The 21,425-nt window shown below is 50.6% G+C and overlaps 1 pseudogene; it reads left to right on the top strand.

The window, feature by feature from the left end:
* Positions 1 to 19,521: 19,521 nt before the first annotated feature.
* LOC147975526 (uncharacterized) lies at positions 19,522 to 20,725 on the top strand (annotated as a pseudogene).
* The last annotated feature ends 700 nt before the right edge of the window (positions 20,726 to 21,425 follow it).

The following is a 21,425-nucleotide window of genomic DNA, read 5'->3' as shown; positions in this document are numbered from 1 at the left end:
GAACCGAGAATGTGACATGATGAACCACTCCGGAAAGAAGAAATTGAATTTACTTTATGAAACAAGAATAAGAATTACGTTATGCGTATCCTTCACCAATTTAAATTGATGACAAACAACGGATTTGGCATACTACTTATTCTCGAAGAAAGGATTAAGATAGATATCGCGCCAACTTGGGAAGGTATTGAACGAACCACCGGAAGGGTTGAGACAACGAATAAATTGATATGATAAAGAAGGAAGAGAAAACTCTTGAACGAACCACCGTAAGAATTGAAAAATGAACGAAGAAAGGATAACGAAACACCGGGGAGAATTAGAGAACAAAAGAAGATACTTGCTAGGATTTAGATACAAGAGAATGAAGAGATCACGAGCTGATTAGAGAATCCTTGATTTAAGCACCGGTATGATTTAGAGTATGAGAGCTAAAAGCTGGAATGAATAAATCTTAGATTATGGGCTCCGGATAATCAAACTGAACAGAATCTTGAATTGCTCCAGGTAGGTGAAAAGAATTCTGACAATCGCAAAACAATTATGAGAGGATGGGCTCGAACTAGAACCACGAATCTCTGAGAGGGCGCATAAGATATGTAGGAAAAAACTCTTCTTCGGTCTTCAAATGTTGAGAATGATGACTAGAACCACCACTGATAATTTTGAGGCACTCCGGAATGAAAATTGAAAAAGTTGAGCCAACGATGAAAAGAATTTAACCGATCTTGGAGAAAAACATAAGACTGGTGATACTTCATTCTTACGTCAAACTTCGAAAAGAATTTTAAGGATATCTCCGGGAAAATAAAAAGAGTCAGGTAAGATCCTGGGAAAAGACCTGTGGGTTAAGGCCCACTCAAAAGAAACACCGTTGAAATGATTACTTGAAAATGAGAATGCACCGGTTGAATTAAATGGTTTGAATAAGATAACATTCTCGAAAGATCTTGAATGAATGAGAATAAACACTAGAATCTTCTGAGATATCTTGAGCACTCCGGAACAATTAAATAGCGAGAAGTGAATGAATATAAGGTGCACCGGCATGAGAAGGTATTTGAAGCGAGGAAAAAGGGATATGATCCACACCAAAAGCTTGAATTAAAACCACCGGAGAAGAAAGAGAACGAACAGTGATGGACTTGTAGAGCATCTTCATGAGAATCACCGGATAAGAATATTGACGGAAAAGAATGGAGAGACTTCCCATCGATAAGATGGATACTTGATAAAGAAATCTTAGTCCTTGAAGAAAAAGGGTGGGTGGGCGGGAAAACAAAGACAACTTGGGACGAATGAAGCAAACACCATAGAGAAACTGAGATTGAATCTTGCGGATGTTGAAATGATCGGATCCACTTGAAGAGAAACCCGCCAGTTGAGAATAAATTGAAATGACAAACTCGATGATCAAGAAGGATTAGTATTCACATAGGAATATGAGAACACCGTTTAGGAAAGGTATGGAATCAACATTTGACTTCGAAGGAACTCGAATACCACAACTCAAAATAAAACAAAGGATTGGCTTGCAGAATAAGCCGGAACAAACATATGATAGAGATTTCGTCCGAAGTTTTCGTGGTGGGGCCTACACGGGCTCGATCGTACAACACCATCATGTACAAGGCAATGCACATGACATACGAAGCGTCCCCGAGTCGGCATAGCCAAGGACTCTTTAAGACACAATGAGACCACTGTAAAACCAACCGTGGATAGGCGGACCACTAGACGTCGAACCCCAATTTCATATCATACATCTGTCAGAAGGATATCCTAAGAGCTACTTGAATTCCCACTTATAAACTGCCGAAACTTCCCGGTTATGCAATCAGGTGTTGCGGATACAGGGGAAGCATAATATCTCACCCAAAACTAGCAAATCCTACATCCCGCTGTATCCATCCTTCAACACAGAACCAAGAAACCTTCGGAAATCGTTTACCTCAACCTTCGAAAAGCATCCATTATACAAGTTATGGCAATACTCCCGAACTCCCGCCCCAGTACTGGGTGGCGTCGAGGTTATCTCACCAACAACTGCATAAAAGAGATTTTCAATATCGGCGAGCTCAGGTATTCCAGAATTGCAACGATAAAATTGTGACGACAACACCTCGGAGCTCAACTCCCCGGGACACTGCCACAACCCCTAAATGTTAGGAGGCACCAAGAACAATGTTCTCGTCACAAAACCATCGGAACAATTCCAAGATACCCGCGTGATCCTAAAAAAATTTAGTGAAATCTGAGAAGAGAAGAGTCAAAACTCTACGTCAGGATGTCTCACCAGAGCGACGAAGGGACTGAGGAGTAAAAAGAAGTCCTAACTCTCCGATATATATAATCCTAAATGACTCAAAACATTTTTTCTAGACTCAACAACGCCATCGATTCGATCAAGCAGGGGGCTCCTAAGTCGGGGAAGGCTCTGATTACCAACTTGTAACGCCCTCGATGCGGCTATATCTCCCACGTGTCGAAGCACGACTTAGAGGCATAACCGCATTTAAAGCAATGTCGCAAGTGAGGTAATCTTCACACAACCCATGTAATACATAGGGGACAGAGATACATAGTTGACTTACAATCGCCACTTCACACAATACATGAATAAAGCATTACATTCATCCAAATACAATCAAGGTCCGACTACGGAACCCAAATAAAAGAAGACTACCCCAAATGCTACACAGATCCCCGATCGACCCCAACTGGGCTCCACTACTGATCAACTAGAACGAAACAACACAAAGGACAAGATCTTCATCGAGATCCTCCTTGAGCTTGGTTGCGTCATCTGCACGGTTCAATGGCACCTGCAAGCTAGTTTTGGAAGTATCTGTGAGTCACGGGGACTCAGCAATCTTACACCCTCGCGATCAAGACTATTTAAGCTTATAGGTAGGGTAAAAAGTAGGAGGTGGAGCTGCAGCAAGCGACTAGCATATATGGTGGCTAACATACGCAAATGAGAGCGAGAAGAGAAGGCAAAAGCACGATCGATGAACTATGATCAAGAAGTGATCCTAGAACAACCTACGCCAAACATAACTCCAACACCGTGTTCACTTCCCGAACTCCACCAAGAAGAGACCATCATGGTTACACACGCGGTTGATGTATTTTAATTAAGATCAACTTCAGGTTTTCTACAACCGGACATTAACAAATTCCCATCTGCCCATAACCGCGGGCACGGCTTTCGAAAGTTCAAATCCCTACAGGGGTGTACCAACTTAGCCCATCACAAGCTCTCACTGTCAACGAAGGATATTCCTTCTGGCGGGAAGACCCGATCAGGCTCGGAATCCCGGTTACAAGACATTTAGACAATGGTAAAACAAGACCAGCAAAGCCACCCGAATGTGCCCACAAATCCCGATAGGAGCTGCACATATCTCTTTCTCAGGGCACACCGGATTGTCCAAGGTTCCGGTAGGCCAGCCCAGAGTTGCCCCTGGTGGCCACCGGCAGCTGACAGGTTGGACCAACACTCAGAGGAGCACTGGCTCGGGGGTTTAATAAAGATGACCCTTGGGCAGGCCTACCCAAGGGAAAGAAAAGGCTAGGTGGCGAATGGTAAAACCAATGTTGGGCCTTGCTGGAAGAGTTTTATTCAAGGCGAACTGTCAAGGGGTTCCCATTATAACCCAACCGCATAAGGAACGCAAAATCCGGGAACATAACACCGATATGACGGAAACTAGGGCAGCAAGAGTGGAACAAAACACCAGGCATAAGGCCGAGCCTTCCACCCTTTACCAAGTATATAGATGCATTAATTAAATAAGAGATATTGTGATAACCCAACAAGTAAACATGTTCCAACAAGGAACAACATCTCCATGTTCCAACAAGGAACAAACTTCAATCTTCACCTGCAACTAACAATGCTATAAGAGGGGCTGAGCAAAGCGGTAACATAGCCAAACAACGGTTTGCTAGGACAAGGTGGGTTAGAGGCTTGGTTCAACAATATGGGAGGCATGATAAGCAAGTGGTAGGTATCGCAGCATAGGCATAGCAAAAGAGCGAGCAACTAGCAAGCAAAGATAGAAGTGATTTTGAGGGTATGGTCATCTTGCCTGAAATCCCGCAAGGAAGAAGAACGAGTCCATGAAGAAGACAAACGGACGTCGTCGAACGGATCCTCACAACACGACGTTATCGGAACCAACCCGAAGAAGCAACACCGGAAAGAAGCACACAACATAGTAAACAAACTTCACATAAGCATGGCACGATGCACAAACAAGTATGATGCATGTCCGGTTTAAAGAGACATGGCATGGCAAAGTGCACAAGCAACCCTACAAATTAAGTGGAGCTCAATATGCAAAGAGTTGCATATTGACGAAACACCACGACAAGTTATTTAGTTCGATATCGTTTATGTACCCAACAATATTAAATGTTGTTAAACATGGCAAGAGGGTGAAGCAAAGTAAAACTACCTATCTAGTCAAGGTTAAATGAGGCCGGAAGCAACGAACAACAATTCCGGTAAATCCCCATATGCATATATTAGGTTTGGTACTATTCTGCCCTAAACACAATTTTAGAGTTGTTAAACATGTAAAGTGATGCCACCATGTTAAACTAGGCATTTTTCTACCCCATTTACTTAAATTCCGAGTTATGATTATTTAGTTATGAATTAAACCATTTCAGCAAGTTATTTAAGCAAATTTAAACAAATGGCATATTAAACATTCTAAACATGGATGAAAAAGACATATTATGAAACTAGATGAAAAACTAAGCAAGTTTCATATACAAAGTTTTTACATGTGATGCTCCGTTTGTGAGATATTAAATGCATGAAGTTTAGGGGCTGATCTGCAAAAGTGCAATTCCCTAGAAAAATAGGAAAATGCTCTATGTAAAAAAACGATACGGGCCGGATCTGGTTGGCCCATCAGAGGAAAGGACAGGGGCTGCTCACATCGGGCCAAGCACAGTCGGTGGAGGAGTGGGCCGGCTTGAGCTGGGGTCAACGGGCGAAGGGGAGGCGCTGGGCTGTGCAAGCGAAGCAGAGGGAGGAGGTCAAGGCTCGGTTACCACGAGCAAGACTCGTCGATTGACACGCTCGCTACTACTCGACAGGAAAGAGAGCCGCGGCGGCACGGCTGCTTGCCGGAGACGAAGGAAGGGAGGCGGAGACGGTGGATCTGGACGGAGGGGGTGGATGCAGGTGAAGAAGCTCCAGGCGGAGAAGGATCCATGGGGTGGCGGCGTCCTTGGACAGGCGGCGGCCATGCTTCGGTCCCTGACACAGAGAAATGGGAGAGGGGAGTGAGTGGTCAGGAGAGACAATCAGAGGGAGGAGGAGAGGAAACAGGGCGGTGGCTACTCATCTCTGACGAGGTCGGAGCTTCGGCGAGGCCTGGTGGCCGGAGCAGCGACGTGAGGCGGCGGGGTCGATCTGGATCGGGAGGAGCTCGGGCACGGGCGCGGGGACAGCGGCGGAGCAGTGGCTTGCGGGGGCTCCTCTTTTCTCGATGGAGCTCGGGAACGAGGAAACGGGGAGTAGCGGGGAGGTGCCTGGGTTCAAATCTGGCAAGGGGAGTCGCGGATTGGAGCTCAGGACGGTCGGCGCGCGATGAGCTCCTACAGGACACGGGCACGAGAAAAGGGTCAGGGAGGAAGAGAGGGAAAGAGAAGAAAGAGCAGGGGCGCATGGCGACCTGTGGAGCTCCGGCGAGGCGTTCGTCCCTGGTTCGTTCGAAGAGGCGAGGCGCTGGGGTCGGCCGATGCTCTGCTCGGTGGTACTCTGGTTGGGGCTCTCGGGAGGAGGAGGTTGCGGGATTGGGTGGATCGAGGGGAGGAGAAGGTTGGTCCGGTGCTGAAAATGAGGGAGTTGGACGGGATCGACTGGGAATGGGTGGATGGATCTGGGAGGATCCCGATGAAGAGAGTGGCGACGGCGAGGAGGATTGGTGGATTGGACAGGATAGGCTAGGGTTTGACTGGTTATTTATAGTATTGGATTTTTGGTTAGGGACTATCTGGAGCCTCCGATCAAACTCGGACGATCGCGAATAAAATATCTAGGGAGTCCAAATAAGAACGGTGATGTTTTGTAGATGTTTGGGGATGTTCCGGACACAACGGTAGCGACAGCCCGGGTCGAGTCCGAGACAACTTTCGGACGCTCACGTGAGGGGTTCGATGCACTGTGCAGAGAGGGTTTCGGACCGTGCGGTCACATCGGACAACTCCGGAAGCGAAGAGGGGAAGGAGGATGGACTAGGTGGGCTGTGGCGAGACTGCGGGGGGAGAAGAGAGAGAGAGGGCCCGGCATCTGTTTCCGGAGACCGAAAACGTCTGACGTTAGACCGGCTATGATGCCACTATAGTTATCCGTTGGGGCGTCAAACAAACTCCGAATGCGATGAAATTTGACAGGCGGTCTATCTACACTATAATAAGACCGCACGCCAAATTTCAACCCAATCCGAGAACATTTTCCGACCAATTATAAAATACTATTTCGGACATGCCGCGGGCGCGTGCAAGTGTGTCTGGGCTCAGAGCGGGCAACGGACGGTACTGGGAGACCCGGACTAATGCAAGTTTCGAAAACATGATGATGCAATGCGGATGATGACATGGCAAGATGCAACACGAAAGCAAATGACATGGCAAAAGAACGAATAATTGGAAGACACCCGGCGCATCGGTCTCGGGGCGTTACACCCATCTTTATTAAGATTCATATAGGCAAACAAAGATTTAAAAGGAGACACACCAATCACTTTTAGATCCTCATCATTATTATCATCAAAACTAGAAGAACACGCCTTCACAAAGCAATCCTTTTTAGCACGCATCCTAGCGGTTCTTTCTTTGCACTCATCAATGGAAATTCTCATGGCTTTGAGAGACTCATTGATATCATGCTTAGGTGGAGTAGATCTAAGTTTCAAAGAATCAACATCAAGAGAAATTCTATCCACGTTCCTAGCCAACTCATCAATCTTAAGCAATTTTTCTTCAAGCGAAGCATTGAAATTGTTTTGCGAATTCATAAATTGTTTAACACTAGTATCAAAATCAGAGGGCATCTTATTAGAATTTCCATAAGAGTTGTTGTAGGAATTACCATAATTATTAGAGGAATTACTAGGAAATGGCCTAGAATTGAAATTTCCTCTATACACGTTGTTACCAAAATTGTTCCTACCAACAAAATTCACATCCATAGATTCATTATTATTCTCAATCAAAGTGGACAAAGGCATATCATTAGGATTAGAAGAAGCACTCTTATTAGCAAACAATTTCACAAGTTCATCCATCTTTCCACTCAAAACATTAATCTCTTCTATCGCATGAACCTTTTTATTAGTAGATCTTTTGGTGTGCCATTGAGAATAATTAACCGTAATATTATCTTGGAGTTTAGTAGCTTCTCCTAAAGTGATTTCCATAAAAGTGCCTCCCGCGGCCGAATCTAAAAGATTTCTAGAAGCAAAATTCAATCCAGCATAAAAATTCTGTATAATCATCCATAAATTCAAACCATGTGTAGGGAAATTACGTATCATTAATTTCATTCTCTCCCAAGCTTGTGCAACATGCTCATGATCAAGTTGCTTAAAGTTCATAATATCGTTTCTAAGAGAGATGATCTTAGCCGGAGGAAAATACTTAGAGATAAAAGAATCTTTGCACTTATTCCATGAATCGATACTATTTTTAGGCAAAGAAGAGAACCAAGTTTTAGCACGATCTCTAAGAGAAAACGGAAATAGCTTCAATTTAACAATATAATTATCCACATCTTTCTTCTTTTGCATATCACATAAATCAACAAAGCTGTTTAGATGGGTAGCAACATCTTCACTAGGAAGGCCAGCAAATTGATATTTCATGACAAGATTCAGCAAAGCAGTATTAATTTCACAAGATTCAGCATCGGTAAGAGGAGCAATCGGAGTGTTAATAAAATCATTATTGTTGGTATTGGAAAAGTCACATAATTTAGTATTATCTTGAGCCGTCGTGACAAACAATCAATCCAACAAACAATCACACAAGAGGCAAGCAAAAAGAGACGAACGGAAAAAGGGCAAACGGAAAAGAGGCAAATAAAATGTCAAGGGTGAAGTGGGGGAGAGGAAAACAAGAGGCAAATGGCAAATAATGTAATGCAAGGGATAAGAGTTTGTGATGGGTGAATGGTATGTCTTGACTTGGCGTAGATCTCCCTGGCAACGGCGCCAGAAATCCTTCTTGCTACCTCTTGAGCATGCATTGGTTTTCCCTTGAAGAGGAAAGGGTGATGCAGCAAAGTAGCGTAAGTATTTCCCTCTGTTTTTGAGAACCAAGGTATCAATCCAGTAGGAGACTACACGCAAGTCACCTAGTACCTACACAAACAAACAAGAAACTCGCAACCAACACGATAAAGGGGTTGTCAATCCCTTCACGTCCACTTACGAAAGTGAGATCTGATAGAGATAATAAGATAAATATTTTTGGTCTTTTTGTTGTATAGATTGAAAAGTAAAGATTGCAAAATAAACGGCGACATAAATAGCTAGTTGATGGGAAAATAATATGATGTAAAGTAGACCCGGGGGCCATAGGTTTCACTAGTGGCTTCCCTCAAGATAGCATATATTACGGTGGGTGAACAAATTACTGCTGAGCAATTGATAGAAAAGCGCATAGTTATGATGATATCTAGGCATGATCATGAACATAGGCATCACGTCCGTGTCAAGTAGACCAAAACAATTCCGCATCTACTACTATTGCTCCACACATCGACCGCTATCCAGCATGCATCTAGAGTATTAAGTTCATAAGAGCAGAGTAATGCATTAGGCAATATGACATGATGTAGAGAGATAAACTCAAGCAATATGATATAAACCCCATCGTTTTATCCTCGTGGCAACAATACAATACGTGTTGGTTCCCTTTCTGTCACTGGGATCGAGCACCGCAAGATTGAACCCAAAGCTAAGCACTTCTCCCATTGCAAGAAAGATCAATCTAGTAGGCCAAACCAAGCTGATAATTCGAAGAAACTTGCAAAGATATAAAATCATGCATATAAGAATTCAGAGAAGAATCAAGTATTGTACATAGATAATCTTAATCATAAACCCACAATTCATCGGATCTTGGCAAACACACTACAAAAAGAATTACATCGAATAGATCTCTAAGAACATCGAGGAGAACTTTGTATTGAGATCCAAAGAGAGAGAAGAAGCCATCTAGCTAATAACTATGGACCCGAAGGTCTGTGGTAAACTACTCACACATCATCGGAGAGGCTATGGTGTTGATGTCGAAGCCCTCCATGATCGAATCCCCTTCCGACAGATCATCGGAAAAGGTCCCCAGATGGGATCTCACGGGTACAGAAGGTTGCGGCTGTGGAAAAGTGGTTTTGTGGCTCCCCTGGATGTTTTCAGGGTATAAGAGTATATATATAGGTGAAAGAAGTAGGTCGGTGGAGCTGCAAGGGGCCCACGAGGGAGGGGGCGTGCCTGGCCCCCCTGGGCGCGCCGCCCTACCTCGTGGTCGCCTCGCTGCTTCCTTGATGTCCACTCCAAGTCTCCTGGATCATGTTTGTTCCAAAATAGATCCTCCAGAGGGTTTCATTCTATTTGATATTCCTTTTCTGCGAAACACTGAAATAGGCAGAAAAAACAGCAATTTGCACTGGGCCTTCAGTTAATAGGTTAGTCCCAAAAATAATATAAAAGTGCATAATAAAGCCCATAAACATCCAAAACAGATAATATAATAGCATGGAACAATCAACAATTATAGATACGTTGGAGACGTATCACGCACCCGGGTGAAGCGCTGGATATACTTATGCTGGGTCTCGCCAGGGTGCTGTCGCACGCGCCGCAGGTCGCTGACGGTGAGGGGGTGATTGCGCGTGCCCTTGAAGTTAGCAATGAAATGGTCACAGAGCTCGCCCCATAAAGAGATCACTCCCTTGGGCAGGATCATGAGCCAGGAGCACGTGTCGTCCTTGAGGGCCATGGGGAACCAGTTTGCCATGACCTTGTCGTTGTTCGCCGCCTCGATGCTCAGCGCCTAGAGCTGAAGGAACTCCCCGGGGTCTAGAATGCCATTTTTGCGCGGGGGCAACTCTGGCTTGAATTTGGTAGGACAGACTACCTGGTGCAGCTCGTGGGTGAAGGCCCGACAGCCCACGCCACTCGAGGGGACGCCACGTGCAAGGGTGGCACGGTTCTAGCGCCCGGCCTCTGTGACTTCTTGAACAATCCGGTCTTAGCGCTGACACTGGTGCTCGAGGAGCACGCGTGCATCAGGCGACACGCGTTGAACAATATAGAAGCTGGCCCCATCTTGGGCCAGCGGTGGCACGATGCATGTACGTGCGTCACGCCAGGGCTCGCCGAGGTCGCAGTACAAGGGAGGTGGCAGAGGCGCACCATGCGCCACGTCCCCAGTGCGAGACGGTGGAGGGCAGAGCGAGTGAGAGAGCACCGGAGCATCTCCAGCGGTGTTGACGAGCTCGGTGATATGGCCAAGCTAGGTGTCATAGCCGGTGTCAGTCGGGCGGTAGCGGAGCTTCTCACGCGCCATGAGCAGCGCAACTTGTGCATTCGGCAGCCCACGGCGGGTGAGGAAGGAAGAGGCCATAGTGGTGTGGCCCTCCTACTGCACGAGGGGTGCATGGAGGAGTCTTGCTACTCGTGGGCGGCAGCGGTAGCTGCGGCTCCGATAGAGAGGTGGCGACCGTCGCGGCCTGCATATGTCATCTGGGTGATGCGAGTCGCCCGGCGCTCGGCACGCACACGGTGAGTGTCAGCCATGGAGTTGGTGAAGGTGAAAGTCGGAACGGAGAGGAGGAACAGCGGCGCACCCTACTTGCGTGCCAAATGTTGGAATCTAGGCTCCGGGGACTCTAAGGTTTGAACTCTGGGGTACACTTGTTCTTGATGCCCTACACTATCCAACAACGATCCACGACGGAGCTACGATCGGAGCGAGCTAGATGGAGCGGCTGGAGACATGGCAGTGACCCAGGTACGGGCCACCTTGCGGTGTAAAACCCTACTCGTACTTGGTTTGTGGATTGCTCTGGTGGAGAAGACAAGAGTACAAGTGCTCGAGAGCTTGAATGGTCGCCCTCCTCTATGGCAACTCCTTGCCCCTCTTTTATACACGCCTTGGTCTTGTTCCCCCGAAAACCTTGGCGGGAAGGGTTGTCACAGAACGGCAGTTTGAAGGGGGGGCAGGGGTAGTCTATCCTGACAAAAGGTGGTCTTCGCCTGCAAAGCCTCCGTCCTGCGCACACGTCGTCCTTGTCTTCTTGCACCGATCAGGCGACCTTTGGGGATTGCTTTGGGAACCAGCGTGCTGGCCCTGCTCCCTTATCACCAAAGAGGAAACCCTCTTCATCCGCGCCTGCTGGCACGGCCTCTGGCGTTGTTCGTCGCCGTGCACGTCACCCACGTGAGCGCACGAGGCCACAATACCAGCTGAGAAGCTCTTGACTTGTCCGCCCGATCAAGGGGGTCTCAGGAGGCAGCCTCAAGAGAGACCGCCTCGCAAGGAGGCCTCGTGAGGCTTCGGCGGGGCTACTGCTGGAATTCTGGTATCGGGGGTGCCCAGACTTGCCTTCCTGCGGCCCAAAGTGTGGATCCACCAATGGCCTGGTACGACCCAGCTTCAGCAACGACCACCCAAGACCCTCGCGAGGGGCCAAGCCTCGCGAGGCGGACGACACCAAGACCTCCCTCGGGGGTGGCCTCACTAGGCCGGCTCCTGAGGAGCGGAGATATCTATGAAAGGGGCATCTCGCGAGGTTCACGTGACGTGAGCCATGACGACCAAGGCCAGACGGGCGCTAGTGGGCGCAGTGTACCAGTTTCCTCTTTGGTGCTAAGGAGGCAAGTGCATGCACGGGGTCCCGAGGTATCAGACAAAGGTTTCCATATTGGTGCAACAAGATCAAGACCGCCAGGACGGTAGGATGGAGGTCATCGCGGAGCCCACAACAGCATCACCACCAGAGCCTTTGGCAGGCGAAGACCACCTTTTGTCAGGATAGCTTGTACTAGTTGTCCCCCTTCAAACTTGGCTGTTGTGGGATCCCTTCCCGCCTAACATTTGGGAAGAGGACCAAGGCCACCATAAGTAGGGCCTAGCCATCACCATAGTAGGGGAGATCATTCAGATCATCTTCACACACATCAGCTCATCGAGCCCAACAACACCTCACCTCTTGAGGCTATTTATGCACTGTACTAGTTCATCCTCTGCCCCTCGAGGCAATCCACCACACACTGGAGTAGGGTATTACACCGCAAGGTGGCCCGAACCAGTATGAACCACCATGTCTCTTGTTCTTTGGGTTTGTCGAGCTAGGCCATGGGATTGTGGAGTAAGCGAGCTAGGAAGAGAGTGTTCTTCGTGCGCACCCCAGAGTTTGAATCTCACAAGGGTTTGCTAGAACCCGTAATCCGACATTTGGCGCGCCAGGTAGGGGTGCGCTGAAGCCTTTATTCCGTCGATTGACACACCACTACTCCGCCGCATCCATGGCAGACGCTCCCCGGGACCGTGCTGAGCGTCGGGCCTCCCTTGCCGCTCATGTCGCCAAGACGGCGCCCGTCGGCGGACCTCCCCATCACTCTCGATCACCCTCTAGCGCCCGCCTTCTGTAGGGGTGCGCCGAAGCCCCTCTTCCGTCGATCGACCCATCGACACCCGCAGTTCCGATGTCGGACGACCCGAGGACCCACGCCGACCATTGGGCTGCTTGGCCCGTCCGGGCGGCGTCGTCCGCCCAAGAAGACCTCAACTCCGCACTCCAGGCGGCCCACACACCGTCGAACACCGCTGGACGCGGGCGGCGCGGACCGACGCCCTCGGGCCCCGGCGCACGCGCGCCACCACGCGATCTTCAGTTTACGCTGCGGCAATGGCACCGGCCACCCGACGGGTGCCGGCGAACATGTGAGCCGCGCTCATCATGGCGCGGGAGCTGCTGCGATGTCAGCTGGCAGAGAGCGGCCGCGATGCGCTGCTGGAACGCGTCGCCGAGCTGCTGGACGCTGCTTCCCGAGGTACGCCGCCTTTCTACTCCTTGCTCACACCTCAGGTTGTGGCAGAAGCGCGCACGAGGCCCCGGTGGGGCTCGCGCGCCCCCTAGAGCGCCAGGGGGACCCGACAAAACCAACATGGACCCCGGCGTGACCCGTTCTACCACGATGGAGCCGTCGCCAGGAGGGACAAGTGCTGACGAACCACCCCGAGGACGCGCTGGAGTGCCACCCAGCGGCCACCAGGGCCAGGCACCCCAGCTAGTGGCTCAAGGCGCGGGGCATCCAGGCGATGGCTTCGGCGGGGCGACCGAAGACGCTTACATGCCCCACATGGTGAACCTGGGGTACATGCCGGGGGTATGCCCCAACCCGTTCCACGAGCCAGGATTGGAGGACGGAACGCCCGAAGCGGGGGCCTTCCATGAGTCACCTGGAAGCTTCGCCGACCCCTTCAAGACGATGACGGCGGGGTACAGCTAACATCTCGGGAGCACGTTTACACTAACCATGGGCTGTAGGTGAACTAGGTCGCAGCAGCAGTCGGAGACCCCAGGGCGGTGGCTCCGCCCCCGAAGGGAGTAGGGCACTGGGGGCTGTGCGGGCGGGGCATGGAATCAGGGCCTCCCCCACATCGCATGGAGCAAGGCGAGGTAGGTCCTTTGCCGGGGGAGGCGCCAGCGAACCCACCCCCCGGCAGAGGGTCCGTGGTCGTCGAGGGCGCCACCAGCGTCCCCTTTGCCCATTGGCCTCGTCCTGGTTTCTGGACGCCCCAATGGTGGTCAGGGGTGGCGCAGGGCGGGGCCCTCGTTTGGCGATATGAAGCAAGGCTCACGCCTGTGAAGGTCTCCGCTCGTGACACTCTCACGTAATAATGAGTGGGGCTGTACACACCCCGGAGTCTCCGGAGTGCCGCCCTCGGGCCTAGGGGGCTCCCGCCCACGTCCTAGTGGAAGCACCATGCTCGCGCTGGCCGTCAACACTGTCCCCCAATGACTATGCTCACAGCCAGTGAAAGCACTTAGCTGTGCGCTGGTGGGAAGACAAGAAGACTAGCTAGGTGCCGGACGCGACCATTTGCTTTCATCCGCTTTTCTGTAACTCGATTCGCCGTCCTTTTGGATTGAACTTGAAGTCCTTTTTATTGACGAGCGGGGGGGTCTTCTCTTGTTCGTGTTGATTACTTGTGTTTTGGTTACATACTTTATTTCGGGGCTCATGCCTGCTTTCCCTCCCCTTGCAAGAACCTCGCGAGCGGGGGCTGGGCTGGGCGTGGTATGCACGCACGACCGTGCTCAGGCAAGCCTGGGGGGCGACAACCCCACAGTGTCGAGAGTACCATCGCCGCAGGATCACTGCACGCACACCCTACCGCTGTTGGCATCTGTTCCTCGGGAGGCTCGCTCGGCTGGATTAGCAGGCTCCTAGGAAGATCTAAAACCTCACGAGCCCCTAAGGGGCTCCCCTCAGGAGAAGGATGCATCAGCAACCTCAAAGCCCACTCGAGGCCTACAGGGATCAAGAAAGTCACATCAACGGCCCAACTGAGGGACTTGTAAGCTGGCAAAAGGGCGTTTCAGGTTCGGCCTAAAAGATATAACATCTTTACATACACGAGGGGCTCCCCCTCCAAAATGCTCTCACATCCTGCGGGGTCGTGTCCAAGTCTCTACGTTCAGGTTCGAGGGAAGGAACGCGGCTTAATCGGACATGCCGCTCGCAACATCGTCCTACTCGCTCTCGTACGCACTGCTGGCACTACTGCTAGCGTCATCTTCGCCATCGTCGACTGTGTCGTCTTCATCCGTCACGACCACCACCGCGTTGTCCTCGGTGGCAAATGCCCTGACCAGGGAGTCCACGTGATTGTCCACCCTGTGCGATAGGTTGTCGCAGATGGCTCCGAGCACTAGAGCAATGGCAGCGTCAAAGTCATAGTCGGGGTCGATGTTCTGGAAATGGCTGAAGACACGTGAGAACGCATGCCCAAGGAGACCCCGCTTCTTTCCTCAACCAGCTCGCGATCCCTTGTAGCCCGGTCCTCCAGGAGCGTCACGACGTCAGTGAAGAAGCGGAGGTGGCTGGCGTAGTCTTCCATGCGGGAATGAGGGACGCTCTCCTCGCAGATGACGCCCAGTGCTTGATTGGCCCTCACTCTGAGGGCCTTGAGCATGTGGGTGTGCTCACGCTGCAGCGTCTGCCGACGACACGCCTCCTCCCTGTTCTGCTATGCGAGGGACGCATCGTCATAAATTTGCTAGTGAAGCGAAAGCAGATCAGCGCGAGCCTCGGCCAAGTCGGCCTAAGCGGAAGTCTGGGCCGCCGTAGCGGTCCAATCGTGCTACTCTGCCTCGTCCAACCTAGACCTAAGGGCGGTGGTCCTGCCCTCAGCTTCAACCTCCGAGAACTTCAGCTTCAGGTCATACTCGTTGGCGAGATCCGCACGAGCCTTTGCCACCCTCTGGGCAACCTCCTCCTGTATCTTGGCTTCACGCGCGGTGACTGCATCTTCGGCCATGGCCACATGGCGCTCCCTCATCTCCAACCGCTCAAGCTCGAGGCTGCGCTCTCAGGCCTCCAACATCAGCGCCTCCTCACGCTTCTAGATCTCCTTCTCCTCATTGACGCCAAGACGGCCCGGCGCACCTCAACCTGCAGCTTGAGGGTAGCAATCAAGGCCTGGAGCTCCAATGTATGCTCCTCGACGACCACGCGGTGGCAGTCAGCCTCCCTGGCCTCCTCCAAGGATCGAGCGCTTGCCTCGCGTGAGGTCGCAAGGCACACCGTGACCTTTGCGCTATCATGCTCATGCTGAAGACGCCCAAGGTTGATGGCCACCTTCAACTGATGCCATTCGCCCACCAGCCAAAGGCCCTCTGCCTCTAGGCGGGCGTCGACATCAACAAGTTGTTCCCCGAGCCGGCCCAGTGCACCCATCGCCTCCCGGAATACAAGAAGGCCAAGACCAAGGACATGAAGCACAAGGGGCTGTCGTGCTCGCGGTGGAGCCGGAGATGAAGCGCGGGTGCGACCACCCCGAGTCATCCAAGGCCAACCACCCGTTCTCCACCTTCCACAACGTGCACAGCCACACCATCAACGACTGTCAGGAGCTCAGGGCCATCCACGAGGGCGCTTCGGTCGGCGCCCCGAGCGCAACGACCGAGGCTACAGCCATGGAGGAGGACCAAGTGGACGATGCTGGGACGATCGCGGCCCCTGCCAGGAGTGGCGCGACCGGCCTCGCGAGGATCGCTGGCAGGACCAGCCTCGCGAAGGCGCCTGGAGAGACCAGCCTCGTGAGGACCGTCCGCATGGGCAAGGCCGGGCTCCGTCCGCTACCACCACCACTGAGGAGGAACGATGGCCATCACCAGGATGAGGGGGCTTGGGGTTTCCAGGAACCGTGCGGCATCTCTTGCATCTTGGGTGGCGCTCAGGCCCCAGCCTCTCAGCACACCTTCAAGCAGTTTTCTCACGAGGTGAACGCAGCCCTCCCAAGGCTCGAGGCCACGCGCCCACTCAGGTGGTCCAAGTACACCATTACCTTCAGCTCATCCGACCAGCTCAAGTGCGCGGCAACTGCCGGCGCCCTCCCGATGCTCGTCTCGCCCATCATTAGCAACATCCTCGTCACCAAGACCCTCATTGACAGCGGCACAGGGCTCAATGTCCTTTCTGTCGAAACATTCGACCGCCTCCAAGTGTCGTATGAACAGATGCATCCAACCAAGCCCTTATCAAGAGTGACCGATGGCTCCACCACCTCGATAGGGAAGGTTTGCCTCCCTGTCACCTTCGGCAAGCACCACAACTACTGCACCGAGCTCATCGACTTCGACGTCGCCCACATCCGCCTACCGTACAATGCCATCCTTGGGTATCCATCCCTAGCCAAGTTTATTGCATTGACTCATCACGGCTACAATGTCCTCAAGATGCCAGCAAGCTGCGGTGTCATCACGATCGCCTGCAAGGAAAGGGACGTGGTGTGCTCTCTCGAGTGTGCTTACCAGGCTGGAGTGGCTGAGGACCCAGATAACGAAGGCACCATCCACCCTCCTGAGGTTGTCCCCAAGAAGAAGAAGAAGAAGAAGAAGAAGAAGAAGCTCCGCCAAGGGCTTCAGGAGGGCGGAGTCTCCAGCGGCACCACCTCAGGGCCCGCGCCCATGGATGGGGCGTCTCCCTCTCTCACATAGGAAGGCGCGCCCAACACCGTCCTGAGGCTAGGATCGGGGGCTCTTTTCTAGAGGGCCTCTGGCCTAGCCAATGTAACGAGGGAGGCGCTCGAGCACCACGTGGAGGCATGCTTCAACGCACGCTTCCCTCACAAGGCCACAAGGCGTGGAGTGCCTCGTGCTCAGGAGTTCATCACCAAGGCGATCGAGGAGCTTCAAGAAGCGAGAATCATGCACGGCGACCGCCGCCCACCACCTAGCGCAGCTCCTCGTCCTGGTGGGGATGACGAGCTGCGCGTTGGCGTCGACATCCAGGGCTCAATAGGGAGGCATCTCAGGAGCGTTTCTGGCCTTCGCACGATTGGTCGGTGCGAGGGTCCACCTCACAGCTATGTTCGCATGCCATTCGGCTTGCCGAACGCGGCCGTCACCTTCCACCGCCACCTATGGAGCGTTCTGGCGGTTCAGGAGGCCTGACATCACGCAGTTCTGGCAGAGATGGCGATGGTTCTTCATGAGCCGCCCGGGCCCTCGATGCCTCCTGAGGCTCAGGACCCAGGCGACTCGTGAGGAGCAACTCCTTTAGCATGCATCTCCAGCCGCATCAACCCCTCTCCAGCAGCGGTACTAGGTGACTCTTTCCGATTCATTCAGTTGGGGGCGCCCCTCAGGCAGCATTATCTCCAAGTCGCACAGGCCTGTCCCTGCGACGTGTATCCCTTTTGCATCTCCAGCTTACTCTGTTGGGGGCGCCCCTTGGGCTACATCATCCCCAGGCCGCATGAATCCGTCCCTGCGACATGTATCGTCCTTGCATTTATCTGAACTAGCTTGCCTCCTTGCATGAGTTACCTTATGATTATCACATGCTTGCCTGTTGCCCTTCGCGGCCACCCGCGTTGCTGACCGGCCTCCTGCTCATCCCGTAACGGGGGCTACACATGATGGCACGGTGCTTGTGCTCAGGTCCGTCCCTACAACGCTGACAAACCTGAGTAGTCGAGCTCTGACTCGCGGCACACCGCGCGCACATCACCTCACGAGACCCTCAGTGCCTTCATCTTCTTGCAGAAAGACCAGCTGCAGGGTAGCAAGCGCGATTACAAGCTGTATTCTCCCCTCGCACTAACCCTCAAGGATCTACGGGGCTAGGCTATGGGTGGCCTCGCCGGCCGCCCTCCTTTCGCGTGATTCGCTTGCGCATTAAAGGGGGGGCTCCTGAGCATTGCGCCTCAGGAGCTCTAACTGACTCTCCGGCCCTCACTGCCTAGCCTTGACCATGGCACCGTGACCTGGCATACCAATGGCAGTTGAGCTTGCTCGAGGGTCGGGACCTGAGGACGCAGAGCATTAGATGAGCAAGGAAGGGGGAAGCCGGCGTGAGCCTCACCCAATAACACCGCCGCTGAAGCGCAAACCGGACGCCATAGGAGGGACCACCTCGGACTCGACAAGATAAGTCACATATTCACGTAGCACAACACCGCAATTGGAATTTTTTAGTAAAGTCTATTTTAAACCCTGAACTCATACGCCTCGTCGGTTTTAAACCCCAAACTCCGAATCCCTGAAATCGACACCCCCAACTCTCTAATCCCATTTCTTTTCGCCATTGTTGTTGTATCCAAATAGGGGAATGAGGGGATTGTTGAGTCAGCAAGCATTGTGGGCCCTGCTCGGTCGCTGGAGAGGCTAAGTGGTTGAACCAGACCAGCTCGTTGCGCTCCTCGCACACTTCGCCCTTCCCATTCCCCTTCTCTCCCGACACATCACCTTCTCCCGCGGCGGCAATGGCGACGCTGAGGGGATGATCGCAGCAACCTCCGACGACCACACAGGCGGCAAAGGAGCAGGTGAATCGTCCTGTTCATATGTGAATCTTCTGTGGTATTTTTTACTTCCCTCGCTGAGTTAGGTTTAGGGTTTTTCAGGGGGTGAAAGGTGGGATTTTTGGGGGGAATTTGTTGCCCGTTTAATCTCATATTTGGGGAGCAATAACTTATACATGGACGGATACATGATATGCATTGTAGGTTTAATCAATTCTGTAGCCTTTTGAATCGATTTTGTAACTGTGTTGCCTGAAGGTGATAATTCATGTTAGGGCATCTGAATTTCTTACAACTGAATGATGTATGATCTGCAGTAGGTTTATTTTTCTGAAATTAAATACTGCACTGAATGTGTGTGTTTCTTGTATAGTAGGTTTGTCAATGTAAAATAATTTCTGAAATTGAAGTGTACTTACTGAATGTAAATAATGCACTGTGTTAGTTTTGCTCTCTGAAATCATGGATCCAGCAGAGGATTTGAATGTCAGGTTCCATTATGGGGGAGAGTTCATCCGCATTGGTCCATCCCTTGATTATGTTGATGGAGATAATGCATTGTCAGTTGTTGAGAGGGATAAGTTATTGCTGCCAGAGCTGAAAGGATTTTTAGCTGATCATTTAACTGTCAAAGAGAGTATGAAGCTATATTTTCTCATGCCTGGGAGAGAGTTGGTTAATGGATTAGTGTTTCTGCATATTGATGAAGGTTGCATACAGATGTCAAACCACATTACAGATGCTGGGGTTGCTAACATATTTGTGGAGTACAATGGTGAGCAAGATGAGCCAGAGGAAGATGCTAGTGGCTCTGATTTTGAAGATGAACTGCATGATCTGATGGACAATGAGGATGAACCAGATGTTGTTATCACTCCAGAAGAAAAAGATATTCTCCAAAGCAATGTGCAGACAGTTGGTGCAGTACCAGAGCAAGACATTTTGGAGCATATTCTGGTTCCTAATGAAGGTGGTGTGGTTACTGAAATTATAAGTAGCCTTTTCAAGCACAATATCAGAGTTGATGCTCTTTCCCAAGGCTCTCAACTTATCAATCCATCTCCTCCAATTGCTGCTAGCCAGAATACAACTCCAATTCCACAAGCTGCAGGAAATTGTTCAGAGTCTGAAGATTCAGATGATCCTGAATATGTGGCACATACTGATGACAGTGGGGAGGAATCAGAAGTGGTGGAGTTGAGAAAACATGCCAGAAAATTCAAGAAGAAGATGAAAGCTTCAGAAATATGGTTTGCAAAGGAGTCTACTGATCCAGTACCAATTGAGCTAGTGGCAAATGTGGAAGAAGCAGTACATGACATGGAGTTTGAGTCCTCTGATGAGGACTACTCTTATGATGAAGATGAAGATGGCCAATTTGTTAGGAGGAAGAGCCAGTTTGTTAGATTTAACACAGAGTCAGAAATTCCACATTTTAGTTTGGGAACGGTTTTCAAAAGCAAGAACCAATTGGTGAAAGCACTAAAGAGGTATGGGTTGCAACCAAAGGAGCATATCTTTCCTAAAATCTGAAGAGCAAAGGGTGAGAGCTAAATGTGACTGGCCCGGTTGCCCCTGGATGTTGTATGCTACAAAGACAAGTAGATGTTCTAGGTTTCAGATCATTACTTATGAATATGAACACAATTGTGCATAGAACAGAGAGAACAAACTTGTTACTGCAAAAGTGATTGCAAAGAGATATGAGCACATTATCCTAGCAAATCCACTATGGAAAATTGACAGCATTAAAGCCACAGTGCTCAAAGACATGTTTGCTGATGTGTCAGTTTCAAAATGCAAGGCACCAAAGAAAATTGTGTTGGACAAGCTCTTGTGTGGGATGAAAAGTGAGTACACAAAAGTCTTTGATTACCAACTAGAACTTCTTAGGAGCAACCATGGCAGTACATTGGCTATTACCTTAGATCCAATAGAGATGGAATAGAATATATTTCAACAATTCTATGTTTGTTTTGATGCAATGAAGCAAGGGTTTAAAGAAGGGTGCAGGAGAGTCATTGGACTAGATGGATGCTTTTTCAAGGGAGCATGTCAAGGTGAACTATTGGCTGCCATTGCTAGGGATGCTAATAATCAGATGTACCCAGTAGCATGGGTTGTGGTGGAGAAAGAGACCAATGATAGCTGGAAGTGGTTCATTGCACTCTTAATTAAATACTTGGATATCAATGACCAAGGAGAAGGACGGGTCTTCATTTCTGACCAACAGAAGGTACATTTTATTTACTGCACGCATTTTATAGGTTAGGATAGGGTAGGTGAAAAAGAGGTAGTCACATCGTCGAAGCGAGACACATGATAGGTTAGGATAGGGTAGGTGTAAAAGGTGTAGT

The sequence above is a fragment of the Triticum urartu genome, chromosome 4A (assembly GCF_056163025.1).
Source record: "Triticum urartu cultivar PI428250 chromosome 4A, HENAU_Tu73, whole genome shotgun sequence".
NCBI classification, from domain to species: Eukaryota; Viridiplantae; Streptophyta; class Magnoliopsida; order Poales; family Poaceae; genus Triticum; species Triticum urartu.
The sequence above is the reverse complement of the archived record's forward strand: the minus strand, read 5'-3'. Positions and strand labels throughout refer to the sequence as shown.